General features: G+C 36.2%; 1 protein-coding gene across 13 annotated transcripts in view; it reads right to left on the reverse strand.

Moving 5' to 3' along the window:
* The window catches only part of TCF12 (transcription factor 12), a 372,042-nt gene that overhangs the window by 333,091 nt on the left and 23,795 nt on the right, over window positions 1-15,156 (reverse strand). The window lies entirely within an intron of this gene.

Genomic DNA, 15,156 nt, shown 5'->3' on the forward strand with positions numbered 1-15,156 from the left:
TCCATGAAGAATTGTGATTGGGAAAAGGTCTATGCAAATTATCAGTCATGGAACCAAGCATTAAAAATAATACAGTACCCTTGAGAATGTACACTGTTTATGGTGACTATATATACAACCTATTAAAAAGCTAAATTCAGAGTTCCCATAGTGGCACAGTGGAAAGGAATCTGACTATGAACCACGAGGTTGTGGGTTCCATCCCTGGCCTAGCTCAGTGGGTTAAGGATGCAGCATTGCCATGAGCTGTGGTATAGGTCACAGATGTGGCTCACATCTTCTGTGGCGTAGGCCGGCAGCTATAGTTCCGATCCAATCCCTAGCCTGGGAACCTCCATATGCTGAGGGTGCGGCCCTAAAAAGCAAAAAATAAAATAAAAATAAAAAGCTAAATTCTATTGTTTGAATATAACTTTTTATCATTAACACAGTTAAATTAAACCCACTAATGAGTTACTTTTCACTAAGTACTAACCATGTATCTGGTCCTTTACTGTAAGACTTAGACTAGAAGGCACAATTCCTGACCACAAAAAGATTATTACTAAGAAAATCAGTCTAACCCACAACACAAAACACACTAATAAATGTGTAAAATCAATTAAGCTATAAATGATTCTATATAAATTCTAAGAGTTTGGAGGAGTTCCTGTTGTGCCTCAGTGGTAATGAACCTCACAGTATACATGAGGATGCGGGTTCAATCCCTGGCCTCGCTCAGTGGGTCAGGGATCCAGCATTGCCGTGAACTGTGGTATACGTCCTATACACGGCTTTAATCCCGCATTGCTGTGGCTGTGGCATAGGCCATCAGCTGCAGCTCCGATTCAACCCCTAGCCTGGGAATTTCCATAATGCCCTAAAAAAACAGGAAAAAAAAAAAAAAAGAGTTTGGAAAGGAAAAGATTCCCGGATGTTAGAGTAGTCAGGGGAAGCTTAATAACAAAGGTGAAACCTAAGAAGGAAATTCTGAGATGAGTAGTATTTAGAAAGGCAGAAAAATGAGAAGGCATGCTAGACAGAAGTGATGGTCCAGAAACAGGAATGAACATTCCCAAGAGCAAAATCATGACCAAGGTGGAGATTAAGAGCGGAGAATAGAGAAAACTGGTGAGATAAGATAAGGATCTTGAAAACAGTAGGCAGATGATCATGGAGTCTGAGGATTTATTTTTGTTTTCCAATAGTTCTTAAACAATACCAAATTTTGAACTGAGAATTTTGTACTGATTTTATCTACTCCACCTTTAATATAACAACTCATTAATATCAGAATGTATTATACTACCATGATTTTACCAAAAATTGAGACGATTTTCAGCCAGTCAAAACACCAAAAAGCACATGCTTGGAAAATTATGTTCTTGAAACAGCATACCTGTGATAAGAAAGCCTCATAAATATTTGTTTTGAAGGAAGATTAGCACTGAGGGGAAACAAAATATATTTGCCCTCAAGTTAAAGCTAAAAGCTAAATGCTTATTTTCCTTGACTGCTGGCCGACAGTTGTGTGCTTATTGCTGACTGGATCCTTTCCTATCAAAACACCCAGCACTTCAAAAAACCCAACCACTCTGCCAAGATTTCTGCCTTCAAAGAGCTTTTGTTGCCATGGCAATCTCATGTTCTCCGGGAACCAAGCAAGCGGCACCTTACCATACATATATGAACAATGTTCAAACTCTGACTGACTCTTCCTTGAAGCACAAGGTATCACAATCATTACCAATACAAAGAATCAACAGTACCTGACAGTTCAAAGAGAACCAGGGTTCCTTCAAAATAAATTGCTGTATTTAGAAAGAGGGAGGGTAGGTTTAGCATGGGAACCCTCTTTCATATTATAAAGCAGATGTCCTAAAGCATGAAGGCCAATGAAATAAAACACTGAGTCCAACTCAAATTTGATCAAATATCTCAAAACATATTTCCTAAAAAATTATAGCACAGATTAAAAACAGTATAGGCCTGATACTCTGGTTTAGAATGTCTCCTACCCTGAATGAAGATTTAACACCTTATCAAAACAAAGCTAAATCCAGCCTAGAATTAAAGCTTTCCTTAAGGAGAAAGAACAGAGACTCTAAAAACCACTTCTATAGTACACCCAGTCAAAATTTCATAAAGAATGTATTTGCTGGAGTTCCCATTGTAGCTCAGGACATGGGTTCAATCCCTGGCCCCCTTCAGTGGATTGGGGATCCGATGTTGCCATGAGGGGCAGTGTGGGTTGCAGATGCAGCTCAGATCCAGCATTAATGTGGCTGTGACATAGGCTGGTGTCCGTAGCTCCAATCCAACCCCTGACCTGGGAGTTTCCATGTGCCATGGGTGTGGGCCTAAAAAGCAAAAGGGAAGAAAAAAAAGAACATATTTGCTAATATATGACATACATGGAAAAACCACAGCCCAGACTTTGAAGGTATGTTTCCAGATATAAAATACCTTCTGACCTAAAGTTGTTTTTTCATCTCTATTCAACTTTTACTGCCCTACTTTTCCCAAACCAAGTAAGCTGTGTTTACTGAACTCTAGTAGTCCTCAAGTTAACAGCAAAGACCATGATAGTAATATCCAAAAATTAAGTACTGTAAAAAGGCAATAAAAGCAATGAAAATTATGTTCTTGAAACAGCATACCTGTTATTATTTTTATTCTGAAAATAACCTCATTTTAAGAACTATATGCATTCTGGAAAATAAAAGACCAAAGAGTTTTTAAATACTGAATTATCTTTTGCAAACGATTTTCATTACATTTGATTTCAGAAAATGATCCTACAGAGGGTAAAAAAAAAAATGAGTTTTGACACATCATTACAAATTGAATCTGCTTCAAGAAAACACTCACTTCAAGGCAAGTTCTAAAATATTTCCTTCCAATATGCAGGCTATAAGCATTTAATTTTTCTATATAAATTTTGTCAAATAGTCCAGATAGAGGCTCTTGTAAATTAATTTTAATGCACATGTATTACTGAACATAAGTCACTGCCATTTCATTAAGGGTTCTGAATTCCTCAAAGTCAAGCTGTTTATATTATCACTTCAAATATGTGGTGGAATTCCAGACCTGAAAGAGAGTTAAAGATGTCTCAGGTATCCCAAATTTATATCAGAAAGTAACCTGAGAAATTAAGTAAAAATGTCTTCTTTCTTTTCAAACTCAGACCCAGGTAGGTTACATCATTAACTGTAAGAATTTTGTTTGTTGCTATGCTATATTTTTGGTTTTGGCTTTATATAATTACATACTAGTATCTTTTTATTTCTGCAATAGTGTCTTTAATATGGATAAAAATGTCTACTGCCTCCAATACCAATAAAGCTACCTTTTTTCTTTAAAAGAAATTGTCTAACATGAGTTAGAGGTCAGTGACCTCCCCCCACAAAGCCTACTGAGAACAAAAAGAAAAGTTGTTGAGAGATCTTTTATGGAATTCAGGAAAAATAGGCAGTAGAGTTTAAACTACAATATCTAGTATTTTGCAAAGCAACATCAACAAAAACCAAACCCACACGTCAGATATGCAAATCCAATCATTTTCACACCTTGCAAAATAGTAAAGAGAAACTGGCACTTTGAAAGCAGCTATAATTAACTACTAAAGCTGTGGCTTTCAATTCCTTTTTAAACCACAATCCACTGTTAAATACATTTTATATCACCACCTAGTGTATACAAATGTATATTTATATAACAAACTAAAATTTTATAAAAACAGTCCTCTAAGTACATGTGATGCATTCTCAGCTTCTGTTTCATTTCTTTATCATGCTGTGTGAGATTCACTAAAGCATTTTCTTAATCCACTGAATGGGCAATAATCCGCAGTTTAAAAATGATGAAAAGGGGAGTTCCCCTGTAGCAGAAACGAACCCAACTACTATCCATGAGGAAATGGGTTCCATCCCTGGCCTCGCTCAGTGGGTCAGGGATCCAGCGTTGCTGTGAGCTGTGGTGTAGGTTGAGACAGGGCTCAGATCCAGAGGCTGCTGTGGCTGTGGTATAGGCCAGCAGCTGTAGCTCTGATTTGAACCCTAGCCTGGGAACTTCCATATGCCACAGGTGCGGCCCCAAAAAGCAAAAAAAAAATGAAAAGTGTGTTAGCTACTACTAATACAAAGCCTCAAGAAGAACAGTTTTCATAGGCATTCATTCTCCAAATATTTATTAACATTTACTATGTGCATAATATTATTTATTTGACTATACTGTGCTAGACATTAAACCATAAGACTTTGAGATTGCGTATATAAATGTAACTGTAGTCTTATACTCTGGCAGTTTTTATTTTAACAATCAATTTAGATACATAAGAGGGAAAAGACAGGCATGTTAGTTAACCCATTTTCTCCTTAAGAGTATTCTCAATTTTTTCCATGTGTTCAAGAATCCAAAAAGACTTACACTTACGTTATAATTATTAGTATACTATACATATTTTTTTTATAGTATAGTATAGATATATGAGCTACACTGACCAAATCCAATACATCTTCATTATCTTCAAAGCACTTAGCACAGTGCCTATCATACAGCAGGCACTTATTTACTGAACTAATGGTTCTACCTAACCACAAAGATTAGTTGATATCACAAAAAATTAAGATAAGGCCCAACAAAATAGTTTTGTGTTAACAAATACATATATAGCTACCATAATACAAAATAAAGGCTTTTCAGAGGAGAGCCTAAATTTTGCTCCATGCATCCGAGAGACCTCTGAAATTACTTAAAAATAGAACGTTACTGCAAAAGTGACTCAAACCAAATTCCATAATTTAGTTATTAATAACGTGACTATCAAAAAGAAAAACATACACTAGTTTAAATTGTTTAATTTAATCATTTCCTTTCTCTAGCAAGTGAATATGTCCAACTAAAATTTTTTTAGCATTGAGTCAGAATACAAATAGCTATATATTTGACAAATGCATTTTCAAACTTTTCAACTCAGAGATAGCCATTTCATCGGTAAAAGACAGATACACTATATTTTATAGCAGTTATTTTTCAGATTAATTTTGTCAGGTCAAACTTTTCAACAATAATCTTGTCATTTCTTTTTTAAGACCAGAGTTAACTGAAACAAACGCCTGTGAACGTCTACTCAACATTTTCTTGCAACAGTATGGGAGTCCCTCAAAAAACTAAAAATAAGAAGTTCCCATTGTGGCCCAGCAGAAATGAATCCGACTAGCACCCATGAGGATGAGGGTTCGATCCCTGTCATTGCTCAGTGGGTTAAGGATCTGGCGATGCTGTGAGCTATGGTGTTGGTCACAGACACAGCTAGGATCCTGCATTGCTGTGGCGTAGGGCAGCAGCTGTGGTTCCAATTCAACACCTAGCCTGGGAACTTCCATGTGCCACAGGTGCAACCCTAAATAGCAAAAAAAAAAAAAAAAACCTAAAAATAGAACTATCATAAGATCCAGCAATCCCAATCCTGGGCATCTATCTGGAGAGGAAAAAAAAGGTACATGTACCCCCACGTCCACTGCAGCACTATTTACAACAGCCAAGACATGGAAGCAACCTAAATGTCCATCAACAGAAGAACGTATAATAAAGATATGGTACATATACACAAAAGAATATTACTCAGTCACAAAAAAAGAATGAAATAATGCCATTTGCTGCAACATGGATGGAACCAGAGATTATCATACTAAATGAAGTTAGTGAAAGCCAAACATCCTATCATATCACTTATATGTGGAATCTTAAAAAAAAAAAAAAAAAAAAAAAGATACAAATGAACTTATTTGCAGAACAGAAACATACTCACATACTTTGAAAACAAATATGGTTATCAAAGGGGAGAAGTACAAGGGGACAGACTGGGGTTTGGAAATGGCATAGGCACATTGTGTGGTACATGGAACAACTGACCAATGGGGACCTGCATTATAGCACAGGATCTACCCAATATTTTGTGATGATATGTATAGGAAAAAGAAAAAGAATGGATGTGTGTATATGTATAACTGAATCATTGTGTTGTACATACAACAGAAATTATCACAACACTATACTTCAACTATACTTCAATAGTTGTAAATCAACAATACTTCAATAAAACTTTAAAAAACAAAAAAAAATTTTGCTTGCATCATTATAAAGCGTGACCTATTTTAAGCCATTTTATTAACAAGCATAACCTTACCATGTAATAGCATAAGCATTTGATACCTGAATGTGAAATTCTTTCTTAACAATGAAGTAGATTAAACAGCCAAGTCAAAATAAGAAATTTAAATACTGATTAAATTGTTCCCAATGTCTCAATTTACAATAGATTAAACTCTGGAAAAAACTGGTTTCCTAAATGTGGAAGATGTCTCTCTTATAAAAGCTGGATTCTTGCTTGCATTTTTCATGAACTCTGGTGGGTAACTAACATTCATAGACAGTTCTTCAACAATTATATCAAACTGTTAGAGATACTGCTTTCTACATAAAATAGCTCTGACACTGACTAAGGAAAAGGAGTACTATTTTTTGTTAGACTGTAAGGAAGCTCAGCCATGTCATTCCACATCTCACCTAGTAGACTGAGTGGAAATCTAGTTTAAGTTTTCAAGGTATAGGTTCATTCTACTTCCAGGATGTTGGAATTTCTCTACAGAAACAACAAATTTTCATAAACTAGGTTTATGAATTCAGGTTTGCAGTAGAAATTAGTCTTACATCCCTAACAGAATGTCAGGCTCACATCACAAAGTAGTCAAATATTTTTTTGACTAAGTAAGTATTAACCACAGTCTTAGGTCTGGGAGTACAAAGAGTCCAGAACATTATCAGTCCGAATGATATTTCTGAATTGTTTGTTTCTTGTGGCAAGTAAGATGTGACCCAACAAGCCAGAGATTTCTCGCCTTGCTATAATGCAGAGAAAAGAGCACCGGGGGTGGAAACCATTTCCAGTTTCGCAATCCACTATATAACATATAAATTTGGTAACTCAAAATTAAAAAGCGAGATGTTTCTGTATAAATAGAAATACATAAACCTAACCTAAAGATAAACTTAATTATTATGTTTATGGCAAGAAAAAATGTAAATCTAACTGCAGTTTTTACGTGACCTTTACACACTGTATACAACACGTCCGAACGAAGCACAGTCTAACAGAAATTTCTGTTCTGATGTAAATTATTTGAAGAAATAATGATGTAAATTATTTGAAGAAATAGTTTCCAAAATTTGCCCAAATTTGAAGAAAATTATAAACCCACGAAGAAATTCAACAAACACCAAGCAAACAAAACATGAAGACATGCATACACCAAGTCATATCATAATCAAATTGTTCAAAGCCAGTAATTTTTTTTAATCTAAGGAAACAGATAGAGAAAAAAGACACACATTACACAGAGAGAAACAAAAGTAAGAATGATTCCTTATTGGAAATTATAAAAACAAGAAAACACTGGAGCACATATTTAAAATATTGAAAAATAAAGCTACCTTTCTAGAATTCCATATATAGCAAAAAAATTTTTCTCAAGAACAAATAATCAAGAATTTCTGACACATGCAAAAGCTGAAGAAGTTTACTACCAATAGACAAGAAATGTTAAAGTTCTTAAAGGACAAGGAAATGATGTCAGATGGAAAAAGGGATCTACACTATAAAGAGCAATGGGAATAGTAACTTTGATTACTAAATGCATATGGGCTTTTCTTGTTATTCAAATCTCTTTAAAAGAGTATTAACTAAACAAAAATAATAAAGATCTGGTGTTAGGCTTATTACACATGTAAAAGTAAAATGTATGGCAACAATAACACAAAGGCTGGGAGGGGAGGAACGGATATTTATTAGAGTGAGATGCTTAAACTATGTGTGAAATTACATAATATCACTTAAGATACTATTAAGATACACTAAGAAAAGTTGAAAATGTATACTATAAATTCTAACATGACCACTAAATTAACAACAGAGTTATTCCTAATAATGTGATAAAGAATACAAAACAGAATCATAAAAATATTCAATTTATTCTACAGAAGGCAGAAAAAGAAGAGGAAACAAAGACCACATGAGATAAATAGAAAGCAAAGAGCAAGACGATGGATTTAACTCTAACCATATCAAACATTCCATTAAATATTCCAGTTTAAAACCAAAGATTTCGGATTGGATAAAAATGTAAATCCTGAAGTTCCCTGTGGCTCGGTGGTTAGAACTGACTAGTGACCATGAGGATGCAGGTTCAATCTCTGGCCTCCATCAGTGGGTTAAGGATCCAGCATTGTTGTGATGTGATGTAGGTCGCAGACACAGCTCGGATCCCGAATTGCTGTGGCTGTGGCATAGGCCAGCAGCTACAGCTTGGATTCAACCCTAGCCTGGGAACCTCCATCTGCCATAGGTATGGCCCTAAAAAGACAAAAGACAAAAAAAATAAATAAATAAAATAAAAATGTAAATCCCAACTACATGCTACCTACAACAAACAGAACTTTAAATAGAACAAAGTTAAAAGTAAAAATAAGGAAAAAGTTTACAAAGACTAACACATCAAAAGAAGGTTGAAGTGTATTTATTAATATCATTGAATTTATGAGCAAAGATTACCAGGGATAAAGGAGCCCATTTCATGATGATAAAACAGCCCATTCATCAGAAGGCCGTAACAATCCTCAACATCAATGCATTTAATAACAGAGCTTCAAAATATAAGAATACAAACTAACATAACTGCAAGGATAAATAAAAAAGTCACAATTCTAGTCATTTCAATTCCTCTCCCTAACTGGCAAATCATTCTGACAGAAAATCAGAAAGAATATAAAAGTCTTGAACAATACTGTAAGCCAAAATTATCTAACTCAGAAAACACTCCACCAACCCACAACAGAAGAACATCTGCCAAGTCTAACCATATTCCACGCCATAAAACAAAACTTGATACATTTAAAAAGGCTCAATTCTTACAAAGTATATTCTCTGACCATAATGGAATGAAATTAGAAATCAGTAACAGAAATATCTCAAAAATGAATACTCTCCCCAAATATCTGGAAACTCATAATAATAACTCCTAATAATTCATTAATCAAAGAATCAGAGAAATCAGAAAATTTTTAACCTAAATGAAAGTAACTACTCAACACATCAACATATTTGAAATGTTACTAAAGGAGTATTTGAGGAGAGAGGGGAATTTATTAACACTAAAGATCTATATTAGAAAATAAAAGTCTCCAATTAATGACTTCATAATATATCTAAAACTAAAAAAAAAAAAAAAAAATCCAAAATAAACAAAAGAAAGCAAATTAAAAAAAACACAGTAAAAGAGCTCCCATTGTGGTGCAGCGGAAACGAATCCAACTAGGAACCATGAGGTTGCAGATTCGATCCCTAGGCTCGCTCAGTGGGTTAAGGATCCGGCGTTACCATGAGCTGTTGTGTACGTCACAGATGCAGCTCTGATCCTACATTGCTGTGGCTGTGGTGTAGGCCAGCACCTGCAGCTCTGATTAGACCCTTAGCCAGGGAATCTCCATCTGCCACAGGTGCAGCCCTAAAAAGCAAAGAAATAAAAAATAAAATAAAATCACAGTAGAAATCAAAGAAATGAGAAAAAAATATGGAAAACCAGTGAATCCAAGACCTGGTTCTTTGAGAAGATCCATAAAGCTAATAGTGATCAGCAACAAAAAAAAGAAAGAAGAAACAAATTAGCAATAACAAAAAAGCAGTGACATTACAAGTTCTATAAATATTACAAGGAAAATACGGAGTTCCTGCTGTGGCACAGTGGGTTAAGAATCCAACTGCAGCAGCCTGGGTTACTGCGGAGGTGCAGGTTCAATCCCCAGCCTGGCGCAGTGGGTTAAAGGATCCAGTATTGCTCAGATTCATCCCTGGCCCAGAAACTTCCATATGCCACAGGTATGGCCATTAAAAATAGTAATAATAAAATAAAGGATAATAAGCAAATATTATGAACAACTCTAATACATTCAACAACTTAAATGACATAAATTCTTTGAGAAAAAAAGGTTTAAAAAAAAGAAACCTGGAGTTCCCGTCGTGGCGCAGTGGTTAACGAATCCCACTAGGAACCATGAGGTTGCGGGTTCAGTCCCTGCCCTTGCTCAGTGGGTTCACGATCCGGCGTTGCCGTGAGCTGTGGTGTAGGTTGCAGACGCGGCTCGGATCCCGCGTTGCTGTGGCTCTGGCGTAGGCCGGTGGCTACAGCTCCGATTCAACCCCTAGCCTGGGAACCTCCATATGCCGCGGGAGCGGCCCAAGAAATAGCAACAACAACAACAAAAAGACAAAAGACAAAAAAAAAAAAAAAAAAAAAAATCTTTTGAACAAAAACAACCTCCAGACTCACACAGTTTCACTGGTGATTAACAACAAAGATTTAAGGGAGAAATAATATCAATTACATACAAACTAGAGTCAAAATACACACACACAAAAAAAAAATTCAGAGAAAAGAAAACTACAGAACAGTATGCTTCATAAACAAGGGAAAAAATTTTAGCAAATGAATTCCAACAATGTGCAAAGAAAAAGACATATAAACATGAGGAAAACAGGTTTTTTTCATAAACATGAAAAGAAATTCATTTGAGAACAAATAATCTTTTCAATAAAAGGTGCTTTAACAAGCTGCAAATCATATACAAAGAAATGAACTTAAATCCGTACCTCATACCATATTTAAAAATTAACTCCTGGCCTCGCTCAGTGGATTAAGGATCCAGCGTTGCCATGAGCTGTGGTGTAGGTCGCAGATGTGGCTCAGATCCCATGTTGCTGTGGCTGTAGTGTAGGCTTTAGCTACAGCTCTGATTCAACCACTAGCCTGGGAACCTCCATATGCCACAGGTGTGGTCCTAAAAAGACAATAAATAAATAAATAAATAAAAATTAACTCAAAATGGATCACAGATGTATATGTAAAACCAAATTTTAAAAGTTGTAGAAGTCAATATGAGAGAAAAAGCTTTTGTGACCATTGGTTAAGATTTCTTAGATACAACATCAAAAGCATAATCCATAAAAGTAACTTAATCGGCTGAATCTCATTAAAAATAAAAACTTTTGCTCTTCAAAACATACTCTTAAAGAGAATGAAAAAAAAACACCCTGAGTGGGTGAAAATATCCACAAATCACATCTCATAAAGAACTTGCTATTACTAAAAGAAATCTCAAAACTCAGTAATAAGAAACATCCTAATTAAAAATAAACAATAGATGTGACGACAATCCTTCACCAAACAAGATAAAGATGGCAAATAAGCACTGAAAAGATGCTCAATATCATTAGTAATTAGGAAAATCCATACTAAAGCCACAATTAGATCCATACTAAAGCACACCTATTAGAATAACTAAAATTAAAAACAATGACCACTGGAGTTCCCACTGTGGCAAGGACCCAACATTACCTCTCTGAGGATGCAGGTTCCACTGGCCTAGCTCAGTGGGTTAAGGATCCAGCATTGCTGCAAACCACGGCTTAGGCCACAGATGCAGCTTGGATCCAGTGTTGCCATGGCTGCAGCATAGGCCGCAGGCGCAGCTCCAATTCGACCCCTGGCCCAGGAACTTCCATATGCCACAGGTGCAGCCATAAAAAGATTAAAAAAATGACCTTGCCAAATGTTGGTAAGAATGTAGAGGAATTGAAACTCAAACATTTCAAGTAGGAATGCAAAATTATATAACTACTGTGGAAAGAGAATCTGACAGTTTCCTAAGCTTATAGACATCTACCATATAAATGTCCACACAAATAATTGTTTAAAGAATGGTCATTGAGAGCTTTTTTGTAATGCTCAGAAACTGGAAATAACCCAAGTATCTATCAACAGGAAAAGGGATAAACAAACTGTGGTACAGGAAATACCAATAAGCAATAAAGAAAATAAACTATTGATATCTGGACAAATCTCAAAATAATTATTCTGAATGAAAGAACCCAGACAAAACGGATATTCTGGGTGGCTTCGTTTAAAACAAAAACAAAAACCTCTACAAAGTGAAAACTAATCTATAATATCAAAAAACAGATCAGTAGTTACCTGAGGGAGGTGGGGGTTGGAGGCAGAAAGGATATACAAATTGGCATGAGAAAACTTTTGAAATGGATGTATATGTTCATTATTCCACTGTGTTGATAGCTTCATATTAAACTTTATACTTTAAATATGTGCTATTTATTGTAACTAGCTGCTAGAAATTTAAACTGGTGCATGTAGCTAGTGGCTAGTGTGTTGAACAGCACAGGCCTAGTTCATAGTAAAGTACATACATCTAAAGCCTTTCCCTTTCCCAGCCTTCCCCACTCACCAAGCCTTCACCTAGAACATTAGCAAAAGATACACCAACTCTCTGGACAGAAGTAGCTGTTTTAATCTCTGTAGGCTCATGACGCTTTAACCATTTCTGTTAAAGCACTTTCCAGGTCATACTGTTATTGATCTGTTCATATGACTGCCTTCTCCAACAAATTTCAAGCTCTTCCAGGAGGAGAACCATACCCATGTCACCTTTATATCCCAGACACCACGCACGGATCCTGGCACAAAGTTTATGCTGAACAAACATTGCCTAAATAAAGCATACAGCTCAAATCTTTTACGAATGTTTTTCATAAGCTTTCTTACACGGTTTTCTATTCAAAGAAACACCACAACAATAGATACGTGTATGTGATAAGGAAACTGTCAAATCATCCTTGCCTAAAGGGAATGTTTTTAATTCATATGTGACTTTCAGGGCATTTTTTTTTTTTTTGCAGACTTTTACATCTATAATTTTTCATCCAATAAAATGACTGAATTCCTTTAAGTATCAGACACTATTCTACGTACTTAGAATAAATGACAGAATAAAACAAGGCAAAACAAAAGAATTTTACATTCCAGTGAAAAAATTAAAGATTGAGATCATGATACTTTTTGACAGAAGATACTTTTTAAAAATTATTGAGATAAACTATACCCTAATAAGTATTCATGATAATATTAACAAATACAGAAATATACAAACCGTGTTTAATCAGGGTACAGTGTAATACAACAGTCAATGGGATAAACAGCCCAGAACACTAACACAAACAGTTATTTGAAACAGCAATAGAATGAATAAAGATAAAATCTAGGATTCCAACCAAACTTTTAAAAGTTAACAACTCTTTTACCTTTTCAGAGTGCTGTGAAAATGACCTTTTCTGGAAGTCATGAAGTTGGACATTTTTTCTCACACATTGTCAATAACAAAATCTGTCTGGAATCAAGAGATATCAAGTATCTGCTCACTTTAATCTGTATTGGGGCCCTGTTGTCCATTTCTTCTAGATGATGGCTTCTCTGGGGGAAAAAGTGGCACTTTTCATCCCACTTTCCATGTCCTTATCACATAAAAGTATAAGCATTCTCTTCCCTCTGATAATACAGAAAGATGAGTGCAAGAGGAACATGTAGAAGGTAAGTGGGGTGATACTGTTTGTGATAACTGAACATGTTGATACTGCATAAAGGCCTCAAAGACCGCTGTTAAACTTCTACACTTTTGGCTCTAATGTCTAAGTTGATTCCATCATGAATTTCGGCCTTCATCTTCATTCTGAGGTGACTGTATCACTGAGAACAATGTTTTATCTTCTCAACCTACAAAAAATGTTTACTACTCCAATGATATTCACTCCAGTTTGTCTTAACAGTCTCTTCTGGAATAAAGGGATTTTTAAACAGACCTGCCTTATACAGATTGCCCTGAGGCTAAGAATCTCTAATATATTAGACTAAATTCTTCAACAAGAGGAAGAAAATTTCTCCCCGGATATGAATTCTGATTTTCTGGAATCAGAGTAACTTTTTCAGGTCACTATGACAGGAGGGCATCATGTGGGCTTTTCTATAGAGATTCAGAGGATAGATTTTAGCAATAAATAATACTGTTTTGTCATTTAGAAAGCATTTTCACATGCAAAATCACATTTAAGCCTCACAAAATCCTTGTGAATAAGGCTTGCTCACCTACATAGTGATAAATATACAAAATAAAAACCTTGACATCATCTCCAAAGGCCCACTTCGCCTCACACAGTACTAACTCAATTAAGAGATCCTATCAATTCCATATCTGCATGCTCTCACTTGTACCCTCACCCAGCTCTGCTCTATGCAAAGCTGTCATTTACCCTTTGCACCACACACAGGGGCATCACTCACAGTGCAATGTAACACCTGACCTGACATGTGGTTGTCCTAGCTTCATGAATACTTCCCTCATTCAAGAACCCTGCCTCAAGGGAGTTCTTGTTATGGCTTAGCGGTGACTAGTATCCATGAGAGCACGGGTTAGATCACTGGTCTTGCTCAGTGGGTTAGGGATCCGGCATTGCCGTGTGGTGTAGGTTGCAGACATGGCTCAGATCTGGCATTGCTATGGCTGTGGTGTAGGCTGGCAGTTACAGCTCCAATTTGACCCCAGGGCCTGGGAACTTCCATATGCAAAGAGTGCGGCCCTGAAAAAAAAAGAACTGTGCCTCAAGACTTTCCTGGTGGCTCAGAGGTTCAAGGATCCAGCATTGTCACTGCTGTGGTATGGGTCACTGCTGCACAAGTTTGATCCCTAGCCCTGGAACTTCTACATGCCATGCACATGGCCAAAAAAAAAAAAAAAAAAACCCTGCCTCCACTCTCTATTACGCATTTTCTATTAGCCACATCTACCTCCTAAGACAGAAAGGGAACTTCTGATTTCTTCCATAATGTAGTATGTAGTATAACAGAGAATGAATTTAACCTCCCACTGGAAACAACTGGAAAGCTGGAAAACGCATGTCAAATGTCTGCTTCCAGATATTGAGGGGGGAAAAAAAAAACAGTATATAAGACTGTGATCCCTGAGAAAAGGGAAACAAACTGTATGAATTCTACCATCACCTTGATTTCTGGCCTAGCATCAATTTGCAGATAATTGTGCAGGGAGGGGATCTCAAGCAGAGTATCACTAAAGTGAAGGGATAGAGATTAGCGTTCTTGAAGGCAAAGGCAGCTGGAATTCAAAAGGCAGAGATCAGAGGAAAGCTATGTAGAAAAAGATCCCCAGAAATCTGCATGGGGTCCCCTTGAATATGTTACTAATAGGCACTCGCACAAG

This window comes from Sus scrofa, chromosome 1 (assembly GCF_054392235.1).
Source record: "Sus scrofa isolate SSC_HxYL_T2T_F1_AM1 chromosome 1, Sscrofa_HxYL_maternal_Yorkshire_Landrace_v2.0, whole genome shotgun sequence".
NCBI classification, from domain to species: domain Eukaryota; kingdom Metazoa; phylum Chordata; class Mammalia; order Artiodactyla; family Suidae; genus Sus; species Sus scrofa.